Genomic DNA, 16,837 nt, shown 5'->3' with positions numbered 1-16,837 from the left:
ACAACAGCGAGCACAGAGTCAAGCAACCCACAGGTACGTAACCACAGCTTGCACAGAACACGATTCCCAATGCATTGAATGGCTTGTATGAGTGTTGGTGCATGGCCTAGGTATGTGTGACGCAGTTGGTAATTAGGCCATGTGGGCCCTTGAAATGGCGGCTGTCTGACCTGTGAAGTGCGACAGTGGGATGTGAGGTCAATGCGCTGGCGTGGTACACCGCAGCGGTAGGCGGTCGAAGACCACGGCGCTAAGCCGCATTGGTTAACATTGAACCCTATGGGTATCAGGAGCCAATGACGATGTGCGCCGGCGGTCGCTGTACGCACCGCTGCGGTACGCACCGCCGCGGGCGTGACCGCCATTTTCTATCTGCTTAATCACTCGATACCTGATCTTCCACAGGAGAGGACCTACACTGCAAGTGCTGCTGTGACCTCGGTCTGGAAGAGACAATGGCTCATGCGACTGGGGAAAGGGCCCCTGCCTTCACTGCGGAGGAGTTGGAGAAACTTGTGGATGGGGTCCTCCCCCAGTATGCGCTACTCTACGGTCCTCCAGACCAACAGGTAAGTACACTGGGACCATGCTTAGTGGGCAATGCCTGGGTTGAGTGGGGAGGATGAAAGATGGTGGGGAGGGGAGCGATTGAGGCGTGCATCAAACGACAGATGAGAGCATGTGCCACATGGCAAGGGTGGGGATGGGGGGCCACTCACATCGAGCATGCAGAAGGTGATGAAAAATTTTCTCTCCCTGTACATGTCACATAAGTCAGTGCCCACCAGAAAGTCGCGATTTGGCGTGCCATCACCAAGGACGTCCGGACCCTGTGGGTCCACAACAGACGGGGCACCCACTGCCGGAAGAGGTAGGAGGACATCCGACGCTGGAGCAGGAAGACGGCGGAGGCTCAGCTGGGGATGGCCTCCCAACGCAGGAGGGGTGCCAGCCGTCATTTGACCCCCCTGATGTCCCGGATCCTGGCGGTGGCCTACCCCGATTTGGATGGGCGCGTGAGGACATAACAGCAGACACAAGGGGGTGAGTACAAATACATTCTGCTGACTTTGCGCGCAGTGGAGGAGTCTGGGTGGGGGAGGAGGGCTGTGGGTATCCCTAGGCCAGGGCGATTTCTGTAGGCTAGGCCCCTCCGTAAGGCATGGCCCTGTGCCCCCGCCCCCCACCTCTGTAGGGTGCCAAGTACAGGTATCCATGGCCCTGTGTCATCTATGTGTGCAGTTGTCGTCCATAGGCTTGTATGCCATGTCCCACGGATTGCGTAGTGGACCTCAAGTGCGCGGCGTAGTGCAGGGGGCTTCTGTGTCTGTCTTGTCCGCCAACAGTAGCGGTAATCCATGCACTCAACATGACTTTATTTCTCCTCCCCCCCTTTTTTGTGGTCTTCCTTTCATGTGTGCATTAGCATCATCAGGCGGAGGAGAAGTGGCATCGGAGCACGAGGGAGCTGCATCTCACATGGCCATGGCGGGCCATGCAACTGACTCGGATTTCACCAGTGAGACGGAGGGCGAGGGGAGCTCCACAGCGGGGAATCGTGCTGATGTCAGTGACAGCGACTCGTCCTCTGAAGGGAGCTCCCATGTGGTGGCGGCAACATCCGTGCCCCCCGCAACAACAGGTACAGCCGCCACCCAGCGCACCAGCACCGCCCTCCCAGCAGCCCCTCAGCGTTTGCCCCGTGCCCGCTCACCCAGGAAGGTGGGCATCTCCTTCACCCCAGGCACCTCAGGCCCTGCCCCTGTCGCCCCTGCTGCCCTCAGTGAGGAGGTCATTGACCTCCTGAGGACCATCATTGTTGGGCAGTCTACCCTTTTGAATGCCATCCAGGGTGTACAAAGGGAGGTGCACCAGAGTAATGCATACCTGGAGGGCATTCATTCGGGTCAGGCTGCCCATCAGCGATCGTTCAACGCTCTGGCCTCAGCACTGACGGCAGCAATTGTCCCTGTCTCTAGCCTCCCCCCTCCAACTCCCTCCACCCAGACCCAATCCCCTGTACCTCTGCCTATCCCAGACACACCATCAGACCAGCCTGCACACACCTCAACACCCAAGGGAAGCTCATCCAGACATAAGCACCACACATCACACAAGCATTCACACAAGCAACATCCACATGCAGACATACCAACAGCCACTGCCTCCACTGTGTCCCCCTCCTCCTCGTCTCCCTCCTCCCTCCCTGTCACGTCTCCACTCACACTTGCATGCACAACATCTTCAGCCACTATGTCCATCACCAGCACACCCACCAGAACACTCCGCACATGTGCAGTCACCACCCCCACTACCATTTACACATCCCCTGTGTCCTCTCCCAGTGTGTCTGTCACCCCCTCTTCCAAACTACACAAACGCAGGCAGCCACCCACCCAACAGCCATCCACCTCACGACAGCCTCCAGCCCAAGCACCTGCACCCAAAGACACCAGACTTCACACTCCTACAACCACATCCTCTTCCTCCACTCCCATACCCACTACACCTACCCGTCCCTCTCTTTCCAAATTGCTTTTCCTTGCCAACCTTAACCTCTTTCCAACAACTCCCCCACCCCGTCAGGAGCCAAGGCACAGCCAGCCCACCACCGGAAAAGCATCCTAAGATTGCCAGTGCCCGGCGCGAGCGACCAAAGACCCCAGGCACAAAAATCCCTTCATTGGCTCCGCCAGGAAGTCGGGTGCCACCTGGCACACCGCCAAAGGTGGGAAAGGGCCACAAGCGTGCAGGGAAGGGTGGGAAGGGCAGCACGCCCGACAAGTCCGGCAGCAGGCCAGCTGGCCAGGAGGGCCCCACCAGCCCCATCCCAGGTGTGCAGGAGGACACACACAGGCCCGGTACTGCAGCCCAGGAGGGCCCCGCAAGCCACGTCCCAGGTGGGCAGGAGGACACCCAGAGGCCGAGAACTGCAGCCCAGGAGGGCCCCGCAAGCCACCAGACAGATGGGCAGGAAGGCCCCGCCAGCCACATGTCAAGTGGCGAGTGACATCCATGCCTGGGCCGGATCCGCTGACCAGGACACTCATCTCAAGCACCGCTCCGCTGGGCACCGCCGTCTCAAGCACCGCTGAACAGGGCCCTTCATCTCAAGCACCGCTCCGCTGGGCCCCGCCGTCTCAAGAACCGCTGAACTGGGCCCTTCATCTCAAGCACCGCTCCGCTGGGCCCTTCATCTCAAGCACCGCTCTGCTGGGCACCGCCGTCTCAGGAACCACTGAACTGGGCCCTTCATCTCTAGCACCGCTCCGCTGGGCCCTTCATCTCAAGCACCGCTCCGCTGGGCACCGCCGTCTCAGGAACCGCTGAACTGGGCCCTTCATCTCAAGCACCGCTGAACAGGGCACCGCCGTCTCAAGCACCGCTGAACAGGGCACCGCCGTCTCAAGCACCGCTGAACTGGGCCCTTCATCTCAAGCACCGCTGAACAGGGCACCGCCATCTCAAGCACCGCTGAACTGGGCCCTTCATCTCAAGCACCGATCCGCTGGGCACCGCCGTCTCAAGTACCGCTGAACTGGGCCCTTCATCTCAAGCACCGCTGAACAGGGCACCGCCGTCTCAAGCACCGCTGAACTGGGCCCTTCATCTCAAGCACCGCTCCGCTGGGCACTGCCGTCTCAAGAACCGCTGAACTGGGCCCTTCATCTCAAGCACCGCTCCACTGGGCACTGCCGTCTCAGGAACCGCTGAACTGGGCCCTTCATCTCCAGCACCGCTGAACAGGGCACCGCCGTCTCAAGCACCGCTGAACAGGGCACCGCCGTCTCAAGCACCGCTGAACTGCGCCCTTCATCTCAAGCACCGCTGAACAGGGCACCGCCGTCTCAAGCACCGCTGAACTGGGCCCTTCATCTCAAGCACCGCTCCGCTGGGCACCGCCGTCTCAAGAACCGCTGAACTGGGCCCTTCATCTCAAGCACCGCTCCGCTGGGCATCGCCGTCTCAGGAACCGCTGAACTGGGCCCTTAATCTCAAGCACCGCTGAACAGGGCACTGCCATCTCAAGCACCGCTGAACAGGGCACCGCCGTCTCAAGCACCGCTGAACTGGGCCCTTCATCTCAAGCACCGATGAACAGGGCACCGCCGTCTCAAGCACCGCTGAACTGGGCCCTTCATCTCAAGCACCGCTCCGCTGGGCACCGCCGTCTCAAGAACCGCTGAACTGGGCCCTTCATCTCAAGCACCGCTCCGCTGGGCACCGCCGTCTGAGGAACCGCTGAACTGGGCCCTTCATCTCAAGCACCACTGAACTGGGCACCGCCGTCTCAAGCACCGCTGAACAGGGCCCTTCATCTCAAGCACCGCTCCGCTGGGCCCTTCATCTCAAGCACTGCTCCGCTGGGCACCGCCGTCTCAAGCACCGCTCCCCTGGGCACCGCCGTCTCAGGAACCGCTGAACTGGGCCCTTCATCTCAAGCACCGCTGAACTGGGCACCGCTGTCTCAAGCACCGCTGAACAGGGCCCTTCATCTCAAGCACCGCTCCGCTGGGCCCTTCATCTCAAGCACCGCTCCGCTGGGCACCGCCGTCTCAAGCACCGCTCCGCTGGGCACCGCCGTCTCAGCAACCGCTGAACTGGGCCCTTCATCTCAAGCACCGCTGAACTGGGCACTGCCGTCTCAAGCACCGCTGAACAGGGCACCGCCGTCTCAAGCACCGCTGAACAGGGCCCTTCATCTCAAGCACTGCTCCGCTGGGCCCTTCATCTCAAGCACCGCTCCGCTGGGCACCGCCGTCTCAGGAACCGCTGAACTGGGCCCATCATCTCAAGCACCGCTGAACAGGGCACCGCCGTCTCAAGCACCGCTGAACTGGGCCCTTCATCTCAAGCACCGCTGAACAGGGCACCGCCGTCTCAAGCACCGCTGAACAGGGCCCTTCATCTCAAGCACCGCTCCGCTGGGCCCTTCATCTCAAGCACTGCTCCGCTGGGCACCGCCGTCTCAAGCACCGCTGAACTGGGCCCTTCATCTCAAGCACCGCTGAACTGGGCCCTTCATCTCAAGCACCGCTGGCCCATTGGCGGAAGGGGCAGGCCCGCATCTGTGTCAGGCAGGGCTGCACGAAGCACTCTGGGCACTAGTCCCCCTCCAGTACCAGTGGAAACTGTTATCCACTTGAGAGACTGTGGCTTTGCACTCCCCAGGATGGCACAGTGGGCAACCCACCCACTGTAGAGACTTGAGAGACTGTGGCTTTGCACTCCCCAGGATATGGCAGTGGGCAAGCCACCCACTGTAGAGACTTGTGAGACTGTGGCTTTGCACTCCCCAGGATGGTACAGTGGGCAAGCCACCCACTGTAGAGACTTGAGAGACTGTGGCTTTGCACTCCCCAGGATGGCACAGTGGGCACCCCACCCACTGTAGAGACTTGAGAGACTGTGGCTTTGCACTCCCCAGGATGGCACAGTGGGCACCCCACCCACTGTAGAGACTTGAGAGACTGTGGCTTTGCACTCCCCAGGATGGCACAGTGGGCAACCCACCCACTGTAGAGACTTGTGAGACTGTGGCTTTGCACTCCCCAGGATGGCACAGTGGCCATGGAGGCCCCTCGTGGAACTGGCGTCGTGGACTCATCTGGCTGAGGTGCCCCCCCTTCCCTTCCCCCTGAGGTGCCTGTAGTTTTCCTATCTGATGCCCCTGCAGTGTTCTCTCCGTTGGAGGCAGGTATCCTGTGTGGGCTTTGCCCATGTGTTTTGGCCCAGTGGCCCACGAACAATGGCTGATAGACATATCGGACTGGACAATTTATGTATATAAAGTTATAGATGTGTGATATATTTTATACTCAGTCTTACAATATAATTCTATATTTATAATCATTTCCTTTTGCCTTTGCATTCTTCCGGGGGGTTTGGGGGTGTAACTGTGATGTGTTGCTATGCATTGATGTGTGTGTTGTAGTGGTTGAGGGTGAGGGTGGGTGTGTCGCATATGTGTGTCCCCGTAATTTTTTGCCTCCCCCTCCCCTGTATCGTAGGTGCAGTACTCACCGTTGTCTTCTGCGCCGGCGTTCGTGCTCATGGTAGAGGAGCAGGAAGACAATGGCTGGTAGGATGTGTAGTTCGGGTTCTATGCTGTCCAGATTCCTCGTGGGGTGTATGGAGGTGAGCGTTTTCCGTTTGAAATGGCTGTTTCCGCCATGTTTTTATCGGCGGGGCTACCGCCCCGGAAAAGGTGGCAGATTGGTGGGTTGTGATAGGGTGGGCGGTACATTGTCTCCCGCCTGTCTGTTGGCGGTGACCGCCAAGCTGTTTGTTTGTCCCGCCGTGGCGGGCGGTGTGTTAAAGTGGCGGTCTCTGTTGGCGGTTTCCGCCAGGGTCGGAATTGCATTTCTTTTACCACCAGCCTGTTGGCGGTTTGACCGCCGCTTTAACACCGACCGCCAGGGTTGGAATGACCCCCTTAGTGTGTGGGCACCCTGGCACCCTGGCACTAGCCAAGGTGCCCCCACATTGTTCAGGGCAAATTCCCCGAACTTTGTGAGTGCGGGGATACCATTACACCTGTGCACTGCACATAGGTCACTACCTATGTGTAGCGTCACAATGGTAACTCCGCACATGGCCATGTAACATGTCTAAGATCATGGAATCAGGGGCATGAAAGAGGGACAATTCCATGATCCCCCGGGTCGCTAGCACAGAACCCGGGTGCTGCCAAACTGCCTTTCCGGGGTTTCCACTGCCGCTGCTGCTGCTGCCAACCCCTCAGACAGGATTCTGCCCTCCTGGGGTCTGGGCAGCCCCGGTCCAGGAAGGCAGAACAAAGGATTTCCTCTGAGAGAGGGTGTTACACCCTTTCCCTTTGGAAATAGGTGTGAAGGGCTGGGGAGCTGTAGCCTCCCCTAGCCTCTGGAAATGCTTTGATGGGCACCGATGGTGCCCATCTCTGCATAAGCCAGTCTACACCGGTTCAGGGATCCCCCAGCCCTGCTCTGGCGTGAAACTGGACAAAGGAAATGGGAGTGACCACTCCCCTGACCAGTACCTCCCAGGGGAGGTGCCCAGAGCTCCTCCAGTGTTTCCCAGACCTCTGCCATCTTGGATTCAGAGGTGTTGGGGGCACACTGGACTGCTCAGAGTGGCCAGTGCCAGCAGGTGACATCAGAGACCCCTTCTGATAGGTTCTTACCTCTCTTGGTAGCCAAACCTCCTTTATTGGTAGCCAAACCTCCTTTTCTGGCTATTTAGGGTCTCTCCTCTGGGGTATTCTTCAGACAACGAATGCAAGAGCTCACCAGAGTTCCTATGCACTTCCCTCTTGGACTTCTGCCAAGGATCGACCGCTGACTGCTCCAGGACACCTGCATAACCGCAACAAAGTAGTAAGAAGACTACCAGCAACATGATAGCGCCTCATCCTGCTGGTTTTCTCGACTGTTTCCTGGTGGTGCATGCTCTGAGGGCTGTCTGCCTTCACTCTGCACTGGAAGCCAAGAAGAAATCTCCTGTGGGTCGACGGAATCTTCCCCCTGCTAACGCATGCACCAAAAGACTGCATCACCGGTCCTCTGGGTCCCCTCTCATCCTGACGAGCGTGGTCCCTGGAACACAGGCACTGGGTCCAAGTGTCTCCCACAGTCAGTGGCCCTTCTGTCCAAATTTGGTGGAGGTAAGTCCTTGCCTCCCCACGCCAGACCGTAATCCTGTGTACTGCGTGAACTGCAGCTGCTCGGGCTTCTGTGCACTTTTGCAATACTTCCTTCATGCACAGCCTAGCCCAGGTCCCCAGCACTCCGTCCTGCATTGCCAAACTCACTGACATCGTGGGACCCTCCTTTGTGACTCTGAGTTGACCGCTGTCCTCAGATCTTCTAAGTGCCTGTTCAGGTGCTTCTGCGGGTGCTGCTGGCTTCTGCGGGGCTCTCTGAGTTGCTGAGTGCCCCTTCTGTCTCCTCCTCCAAGTAGTGACCTCCTGGTCCTTCCTGGGCCCCAGCAGCACCCAAAACCCTCAATCACAACTCTTGCAGCTAGCAAGGCTTGTTTGTGGTCTTTCTGCATGAAAATAACTCTGCATCCTCCAGCACACCGTGGGACATCTTCTGACCAAAGGAGAAGTTCCTGGCACCTTCTGTTGTTGCAGAATCGTTGGCTTCTTTCACCCAGAGGCAGCCCTTTTGCACCTTCATCTGGGGTTTGGTGGGCTCCTGCCCCCCCGGACACTTGCATAACTCTTGCACTTGGTCCCTTTCCTTTACAGGTCCTCAGGTCCAGGAATCCGTCTTCAGTGTTTTGCTGGCAGTTGTTGTCCTTGCAGAATCCCCTATCTCGACTTTACTGTCTTTCTGGGGTAGTAGGGTAACTTTACTCCTACTTTTCAGGGTCGTGGGGTTGGGTATATTGGACACCCTTAGGGGCATATTTATACTCTGTTTGCGCCAGATTTGCGTCGTTTTTTTTTACGCAAAACTAACTCCATATTTATAACTCCATCTTGGAGTTTGCGTAATTTTTTAGCGTGGACACCTTCCTTGCGTTAATGATATGCAAGGTAGGCGTTCCCTTCTAAAAAATGACTCCGAGGCATGTGCGCCGTATTTATACTCCCGGGCAAAAATGACGCCCGGGAGTGGGCGGGTCAAAAAAAATGACGTCCAGCCCTTCACACCTATTTCCAAAGGGAGAGGGTGTAACATCCTCTCTCAGAGGAAATCCTTTGTTCTGCCTTCCTGGGACCAGGCTGCCCAGGCCCCAGGGGGGCAGAAACCTATCTGAGGGGTTGGCAGCAGCAGTAGCTGCAGTGGAGACCCCGGAAAGCAAGTTTGGCAGTACACGGGTTCTGTGCTAGAGACCTGGGGGTGCATGGAATTGTCCCCCCAATACCAGAATGGGATTGGGGTGACAATTCCATGATCCTAGACATGTTACCTGGCCATGTTCCTAGTTACCATCGTGACGCTATATATAGGTAGTGACCTATATGTAGTGCACACGTGTAATGGTGTCCCCGCTCTCACAAAGTCTGGGGAACTTGCCCTGAACAATGTTGGGGCACCTTGGCTAGTGCCAGGGTGCCCACACACTGAGGAACTTTGCACCTAACCTTCACCAAGTGAGGGTTAGACATATAGGTTATTCAAGTGCAGTGTAAAACTGGCTGTGAAATAACGTGGACGTTATTTCACTCAGGCTGCAGTGGCAGTCCTGTGTAAGAATTGTCTGAGCTCCCTATGGGTGGTAAAAGAAATGCTGCAGCCCATAGGGATCTCCTGTAACCCCAATACCCTGGGTACGTAGGTACCATATACAAGGGAATTATAAGGGTGATCCAGTGTGCCAATGAGAATTGGTCAAATTAATCACTAGCCTGCAGTGACAATTTTAAAAGCAGAGAGAGCATAAACACTGAGGTTCTGGTTAGCAGAGCCTCAGTGATACAGTTAGGCACCACACAGGGAACACATACAGGGCATACATTATGAGCACTGGGGTCCTGAATAGCAGGATCCCAGTGACACATAGGCAAAAACAAACATACATACAGTAAAAATAGGGGTAACATGCCAGGCAAGATGGTACTTTCCTACAGGCAGGGGCCCTTTCCCCAGACACTGTAGCCATTGTCGCTTCCAGACAAAGGTCACAGCAGTACTTGCAGTGTAGGTCCTCTCCTGTTGAAGGTCAGGTATCAAGTGAGTGAACAGAAAGAAAATGGCGGTCACGTCCGCAGCAGTGTGTACCGTCACCGCCGGCGTACATCGTCATTGGCTCCTGGGACCCTTAGGGCCCAATGTTAACCAATGCAGAATTGTGCGTGGTCTTCGACCGCCGGTGTAGAACGCCAGCGCGGTTACCTCATATCCCCTTGTCCCACCTTACAGGTCAGGCAGCCGCCATTTCAGTGGGCCACATGGGATGGATAATAACTGCGTCACACCTATCTAGGCCGGGAATACAGACAGATTACCGGCACATTGCGGATTAATAACGTTTCTGCAAGTAACACATTGTGAGACCTCAGTGTTGGATGACTCTCTGCTCGCTGTTCTCCATAGGCCACGTCTGCTGGGGCAGGTGATGAGATGGCGGCATCCTCCGGTGTACAGACGCCTGGTGGACCTGTCGACAATGGAAGAGAGACACATCATAATCACATACAGACTTGATCGTGCAACAATCCTGGAACTGTGTGCCCAGTTGGAGCCAGACCTAATGTCAGCTATCCGCCATCCCACAGGGATACCCCCTCTAGTGCAGGTCCTGTCTGTACTCCATTTCCTGGCCAGTGGGTCTTTTCAAACAACAGTGGCCATGGCATCAGGGATGTCCCAGCCAATGTTCTCTAACGTGTTGTCCAGAGTGTTGTCTGCCCTGCTGAAACACATGCGCAGCTACATCGTTTTCCCTCAGGTGGAGGATTTGCCCACAGTGAAAGGTGACTTCTATGCCCTGGGACATATCCCCAACATCATTGGTGCAATTGATGGGACACATGTGGATTTTATCCCCCCCTCCCGCAGGAATGAACAGGTGTACAGAAACCGGAAAAACTACCATTCAATGAATGTGCAGATGGTGTGTTTGGCAGACCAGTACATCCCCCATGTCAATGCCAAGTATCCTGGCTCAGTGCATGACGCTTACATTTTGAGAAATAGCAGCATCCCTTATGTGATGGGGCAACTCCTGAGGCACCGTATGTGGCTATTAGGTGAGGCCAAGATCCCAATGCAGTTGACATAGGTGTCTGGTTATGGGGTTGTCACTAAGGGTTAGTGTGGGTCTAACAGTTGTCCCTCGACATTTGCAGGTGACTCTGGTTACCCCAACCTGTCATGGCTACTGACCCTAGTGAGGAATCCCAGGACAAGGGCAGAGGAACCCTACAATGAGGCACATGGGCAAACTAGGAGGATAATCGAATGCACCTTCGGCCTCCTGAAGGCCAGATTCAGGTGCCTCCATCTGACGGGTGGTTCCCTATACTACTCACCGAAGAACGTGTGCCAGATAATCGTTGCCTGCTGTATGCTGCACAACCTGGCTTTGTGACGCCAGGTGCCTTTTCTGCAGGACGATGGGCCAGATGGTGGTCTTGTGTCAGCTGTGGAGCATGTGGACAGTGAAGAAGAGGAGGCAGAAGGAGAGGATATCGACAACCGAAACAACATCATCATGCAGTACTTCCAGTGAGACACAGGTAAGAAGATGTCACTGCTTCCCACATCTCATACTATTGTTGGAGCGAGCATACGTCTGTCATTTTCACTCAGTGTATGGACACTGACTTGTCCCTTTGACCTTCCATTTCACAGATCTGGGTCCCACTCTGTGCTATGTTTACTCCTGGCCTACGGCTGGGTAACATTGGTATGTGCACAAGTACATTGACATTGCTATATTATATAGTGAAAACACAGACTGACTCCAAATTGTTTTGTGATTGAACTGTGTTCATTCCTGTGTAAATAAGTGGAGGGGGTTGTAAAAGGAGCTGGGGTGATGGTGGAGGTATGTCCATGGCAGAGTCCAGTCTATTTGTTTCACAGGTGCATTGTCCAAAGGGGCATGGGAAGTGGAGCAATGGCAGTTTAAGGATGGACAGGGTGACATAGTGGGACATAAGGGTGACATTCAGGGGGGTCTTATTTCCTGGCAGGGGTCTTGTCAATGTTCTCTGTCTTGTTCCTGGATCTCAGGGACCGTTTGCGGGGTGGTTCTCCATCTGCCGGGGGTGGGATGCTGGTGTCCTGTTGTTCCTGTGGCGGTGCCTCCTGTCCACTAGCGCCGGCGGAGGTGGAGGGCTGTTCATCGTCCAGGCTAGTGTCAGGGGCCCGTTGGTGTGCCACTGTGTCCCTCCTGGTGTTGAGAAGGTCTGCCAACACCCCTGCAATGGTGACCAGGGTGGTGTTGACGGACTTCAAGTCCTCCATGATCCCCAGGTAGTGTTCCTCCTGCAGCCGCTGGGTCTCCTGAAACTTGGCCAGTACCGTGCCCATGGTCTCCTGGGAATGGTGGTAAGCTCCCATGATGTTGGAGAGTGCCTCGTGGAGAGTGGGTTCCCTGGGCCTGTCCTCCCGCTGTCGCACAGCAGTCCTCCCAGCTTCATTGTTGTCCTGTGCCTCTGTGCCCTGAACTGTGTGCCCACTGCCACTGCCCCCAGGTCCCTGATCGTCCAATGTGAAAAGTGGGGTTGCCTGGGTTCCCTGTAGTGGTGGACACACTGCTGATTGACGTGTCCTGGGACAGAGGGATGGGCCCGCTGGGTGGATGCTGTGGTGGTGTTTCCTGAGGGGGGAGGCTCTGTGGTGGTTTGTGACTGTGTCAGGTGAACCGACTGTCCTGAGGTCCCTGATGGGCCAGGCTGGTCATCTTGATCCAGGCGTGCAGAGCTGCTGTCATCACTGTGGGTCTCTTCTGTGGGGGGACTGGATATGTCTGGCACCTTCTGTCTGGTGACGTTGGGTATGGGTCCTGTTGGGGTGTAAATGCACAGTTATTGTATCTGTGTGTGCCATCTTGTGCAATGGGTGAGTGACCTTGTACTCCTGTGCTTGCATTATTGGCTTGGTCCTTGTGTGATTGGTGATTTTGGGGCATGAGTGAGTCTCTGTACTGGACATGCTTTGGTGATAGGTGTCCATGCATTAGTGTTACATGCAGGGCTTGGTTTTGGGATGTGTGGGTTGCGGTAGTGGGGTATCTGTGGGTTGTTGGGGTGATGGGTGTGAGGGTAAGGGTGGGGGTATGTGATGGCATGCAGATGGGGGATAGAGTAGTAAAGATATGTCTTGCCAGAGTCCAGTCCTCCTGCTACTCCTGCGAGGCCCTCAGGATGCAGTATTGCCAAGACTTGCTCCTTCTATGTTGTTAGTTGTGGGGGAGGAGGTGGAGGTCCACCATCAGTCCTCTGTACAGCAATCTGGTGTCTGGATACCACGGAACGTACCTTCCTCCCATAGGTCGTTCCACCTCTTCCTGATGTCATCCCATGTTCTTGGATGCTGTCCCACTGCATTAACCCTGTCGACAATTCTGCGCCATAGCTCCATCTTCCTTGCAATGGATGTCTGCTGCACCTGTGATCCGAATAGCTGTGTCTCTACCCAGACAGTTTACTCCACCATGACCCTGAGCTCCTCCTCAGAGAACCTGGGGTGTCTTTGAGGTGCCATTATGTAGTGTGGGTGATGTGTGAGGTGGTGTCTGTTGTGATGTGTGAGGGGATGTGTTGGTGTGTGTTGTTTGAGGTGCGTGCATGTTGTGTAAGTGATGGTGTTGTGTGTCTGTGGATGCTGGTGTTGTTTTAGGTAGTCTCTCTCTCTGGCCTTCTTTCAAAATGTTGGTTGTAAGGGTTTGTGGGTGATGTGGGTGTGTGCTTTATATTGGATTGGGTGTGTGGGTGTGGTATGTGTATGTTTATCAGGTGTGTGTATTTCGAATTGTTCAATGTGGTTGTGTTTTGAAAATGTGTGTGTGTTTTGAGCGCAGCAGTGTGTACCACCAATGGAATACCGCGGTTGAAAGACCGCCGCGTTGATTCATGGGTCATGATACTGTGGGCGTATTCCTGTTGGCGTGACGTGTCGGTTTTGGTATCGCCAGTTTATCACTGATATTTGGTGTGGCGGACTTGTGGGTGTCTGTATTGTGGCAGATTCCGAGCTGTGGGTCGTAATACCTGTAGCGGAATTCCGCGGCCGCAGCGGTATGTTGGCGGTCTTCTGCATGGCGGAAAGAGGGATTTACCGCCAGGGTTGTAATGAGGGCCATAGTAATTAAAATTACGATAAATAAAATCATAAAAATTCACAGAAAAAAACAAAGGTGACAGGGACATCATAGTTAGGCTCACATTTTAAATGTACAAAAACATCACCTGTTCTAGTTAGAGTTATCTCAAGTAACTATAACTTGTGCCCTAATGTAACTATAGCTCGTGCCCTTGTTATGCACTGCTAATCACCCCCCAAATGACAGCACTCATTACATTTTTTAAATCATCATTGATAATATCAATGTAATATTTGCAAGAAATATTTGATAAAAAACTGTGAATGGCGGGGGCACAAGTTATAGTTACCTTTGGGCACAAGTTATAGGGACTTGAGATAACTTTAACAGGTCAATTTCTATGGTTTTGTATGTTTAAAATGTGTACCTAACTATAATGTCCCAGTAACCTTTGTTTTATCCAGTATATATATATATATATATATATATATATATATATATATATATATATATATATATATATTCACTGAAAAAATAAAAGTCAAAGTAACGTTATAGTTAGGTGAATATGTCATGTTCTATGACATCATTTATGAATTCACTGATGACATCTCAAATGACATCATTGATGACATTATCCTTCCCCCAGGACCTGGTGATGTTTGTAGGCCGATTTCAGCCTGAGGAACCCCATTCCCTAGGTCCTGACGCAATTTTGAAGGAGGAGAGGGCATACAGCCCCCTCCCTGGGCCACTTTTGGCCCCGGAGACCCCATTACTTGTGCTCAAGTGCTATTTTGAAGGGGGAAGGGGCATGTGGCCCCCGTCCCTGGGATGATTTTGGCCCTAGGACCCCATCCCTGGGGCCCAGCACCATTTTGAAGGGGGAGCAGGGGACATGTGTCTCCACTCCTCGGGTTGATTTCAGTCCTGGAGACCTAATCCTCTGAGGCTGGCCACATTTTGTAGGTGGAGGGGGCAAAAAGCCCCCCTCCTTGGGCCGATTTTAGTCCCAGGATCCCATCGCCCAAGGCCCAGCTCAACAAAACATGGGCACCCTGGTACCACCCAGGGCACCCACCAAATCCTCCCCAGCCAATCCCCCCACATCCAGCAGGAGCTGCCATTTGTCCAGCCCGCAGGGAACAGCTAATAATGCTGATCCCTGGGACCAGGAGCAATTTTTAGATCTGCTTTCCTGTCCACATCACTATGAGCAAGGAAAGAGATCTCAAGTCCGCTCCCAGTGGGTGGGAGCATTTTTGAAGCTCCTGCCTGCTGGGAGCAGGTTTGCTGTTTGCTTCCACTTGGTGGGAGATTTTTAAATGCTCCCACTAAGCGAGAGCAAGCACAGGTTTCCCTGTTCACATCACTGCAGGCAGGGAAACTGGCATGTACTGCGGATGGGCACCTCAGGCTCGGGAAGGGGGGTCTGTATGGCTCTCTCATCATTTAGTGCATCTTCAGCCCCAGGGGTGGGCTCCCTGCGGCCTTTAGAGGCTCAGGGTGATGAGCAGAGCCTATAAATAATAAGATTGGCTCCAGTGGTGGGCTTCCTGGGGCCTCTAATAGCTTGATAAGCGGGGACACAAGCCCCCCTCCCCATAAAAATTGTTTTTTGCCCCGGAGGTAGGCTCACTGGGGCTTACAATAAATAAATATGTCCCAACCACCATTTTGCTATTTTAATCCCACAAGAGTCTTGCGTGATTGAGGCATTTTTTACCGTTTTTTTCTTTTTTGTTCCCAGGTCCTTCTTGGTGCCCCCATGGGCCCTAGAGGGTCAGGGCATCCCTACCCTGCCCCTATATACCTTTTTTCAGTACTTCAGGATGGGGACTAAGGCCCCTAAGTCCTGTAATGTCTGCCAACAGCATTTTGCTGACAGCCAATAAGAGTGCTCATTCTCACAGGAGTCTGACTCCCACGAGAGCGAGATGGCCCAAGGGAAATAAAGCTCCCTGGGCCAGTCAAAATTCCCTAGTTTTAAATTGCCGCTCCTGTGAGACTCTGTGAGTCTCTTGCAAGCCCAACTCCCAAAATATAATTTTTTTCAACCTTAATTTCACAAAAACTACTGAATGGATCACCAAACCACAAACACAGACCACGGTCTAGCTTCCTGCCGAATTTGGTGTAATTTTGTTTAGCAGTTTTCGCTGTAGTCCTGCCTAAAGAAGTCTATGAAAAATGCATGTGAATTTTGCATTTTGAAACCCTCATTTTTTTGGCCCCACTTGACTGATCACCCCAATTCTTGCCATGCACAAACTAGTCAATCAGTCAAACCTTTTTTTGAAAGTTTTGTGGAGATTCCTCAAACGGTGCCAAGGTTGTTAGCAATAGAAGAAACGGTTTTCTTAAGAAAAAGCAGACTTAACTATAACTATTTCATGACAACCTGGTGGTGTTAGTTATAATTGTTAGGTCTGCTTTTCCATAGAAAAAGACTTTCTTCTTTATATATTTGGTGGCCTTTGAAAAACCTTCCCAAAATGTTCCTTTATAATTCCCATAGGGATTTTGAACAGGACTACAGCCCAAATAGCTGGATGGAATTACACCAAATTTGGAAAAAGGGTAGTTTTTGGTCCAGAAAGAAGCCTTTTTGTTGTTTGTTGCAAATCTGTTCAGTAGTTTTTAAGATTTTAAACTAAAACCAAACAGATATCTGGAGACGTGAACAATTAGCGAATATACTTGTGATGTATTCACAAACCCTCGAGCCACAGGAATGCTCTCATTGACAGGACACAACCAGATCTGAACGTTGCAGCCACCATTTTGTAATACTGGGAATGGTTTCTCGGGCTGAAATGAGGAGGACAAAAATGGGCAAGATGGGATTAGTGTCAGAGTGGAGTTACTTTGACCCCATTAATGAAATGCCAAGGTGATATTGAGACATGTTATGTGTCTTAAAAATGGAAAGGTGTTTTTTTTTCACAATGTGGATATTCACAAATCCGCTACGACGACTAGCATGGTCTCCTATGTAGCGTCGCGGCAAATTCACGAATATCAGAAAAAAACACCAAAAAAAACACATTGGAATATGCAACCGTCCACTCAAATAGCCATGCTCATACTCAGAGACTCATGCACCCACTCACAAATCTCTGACACTCAT

Source organism: Pleurodeles waltl, chromosome 12, assembly GCF_031143425.1.
Source record: "Pleurodeles waltl isolate 20211129_DDA chromosome 12, aPleWal1.hap1.20221129, whole genome shotgun sequence".
Taxonomy (NCBI): Eukaryota; Metazoa; Chordata; class Amphibia; order Caudata; family Salamandridae; genus Pleurodeles; species Pleurodeles waltl.
This window is presented reverse-complemented; position numbering follows the sequence as displayed.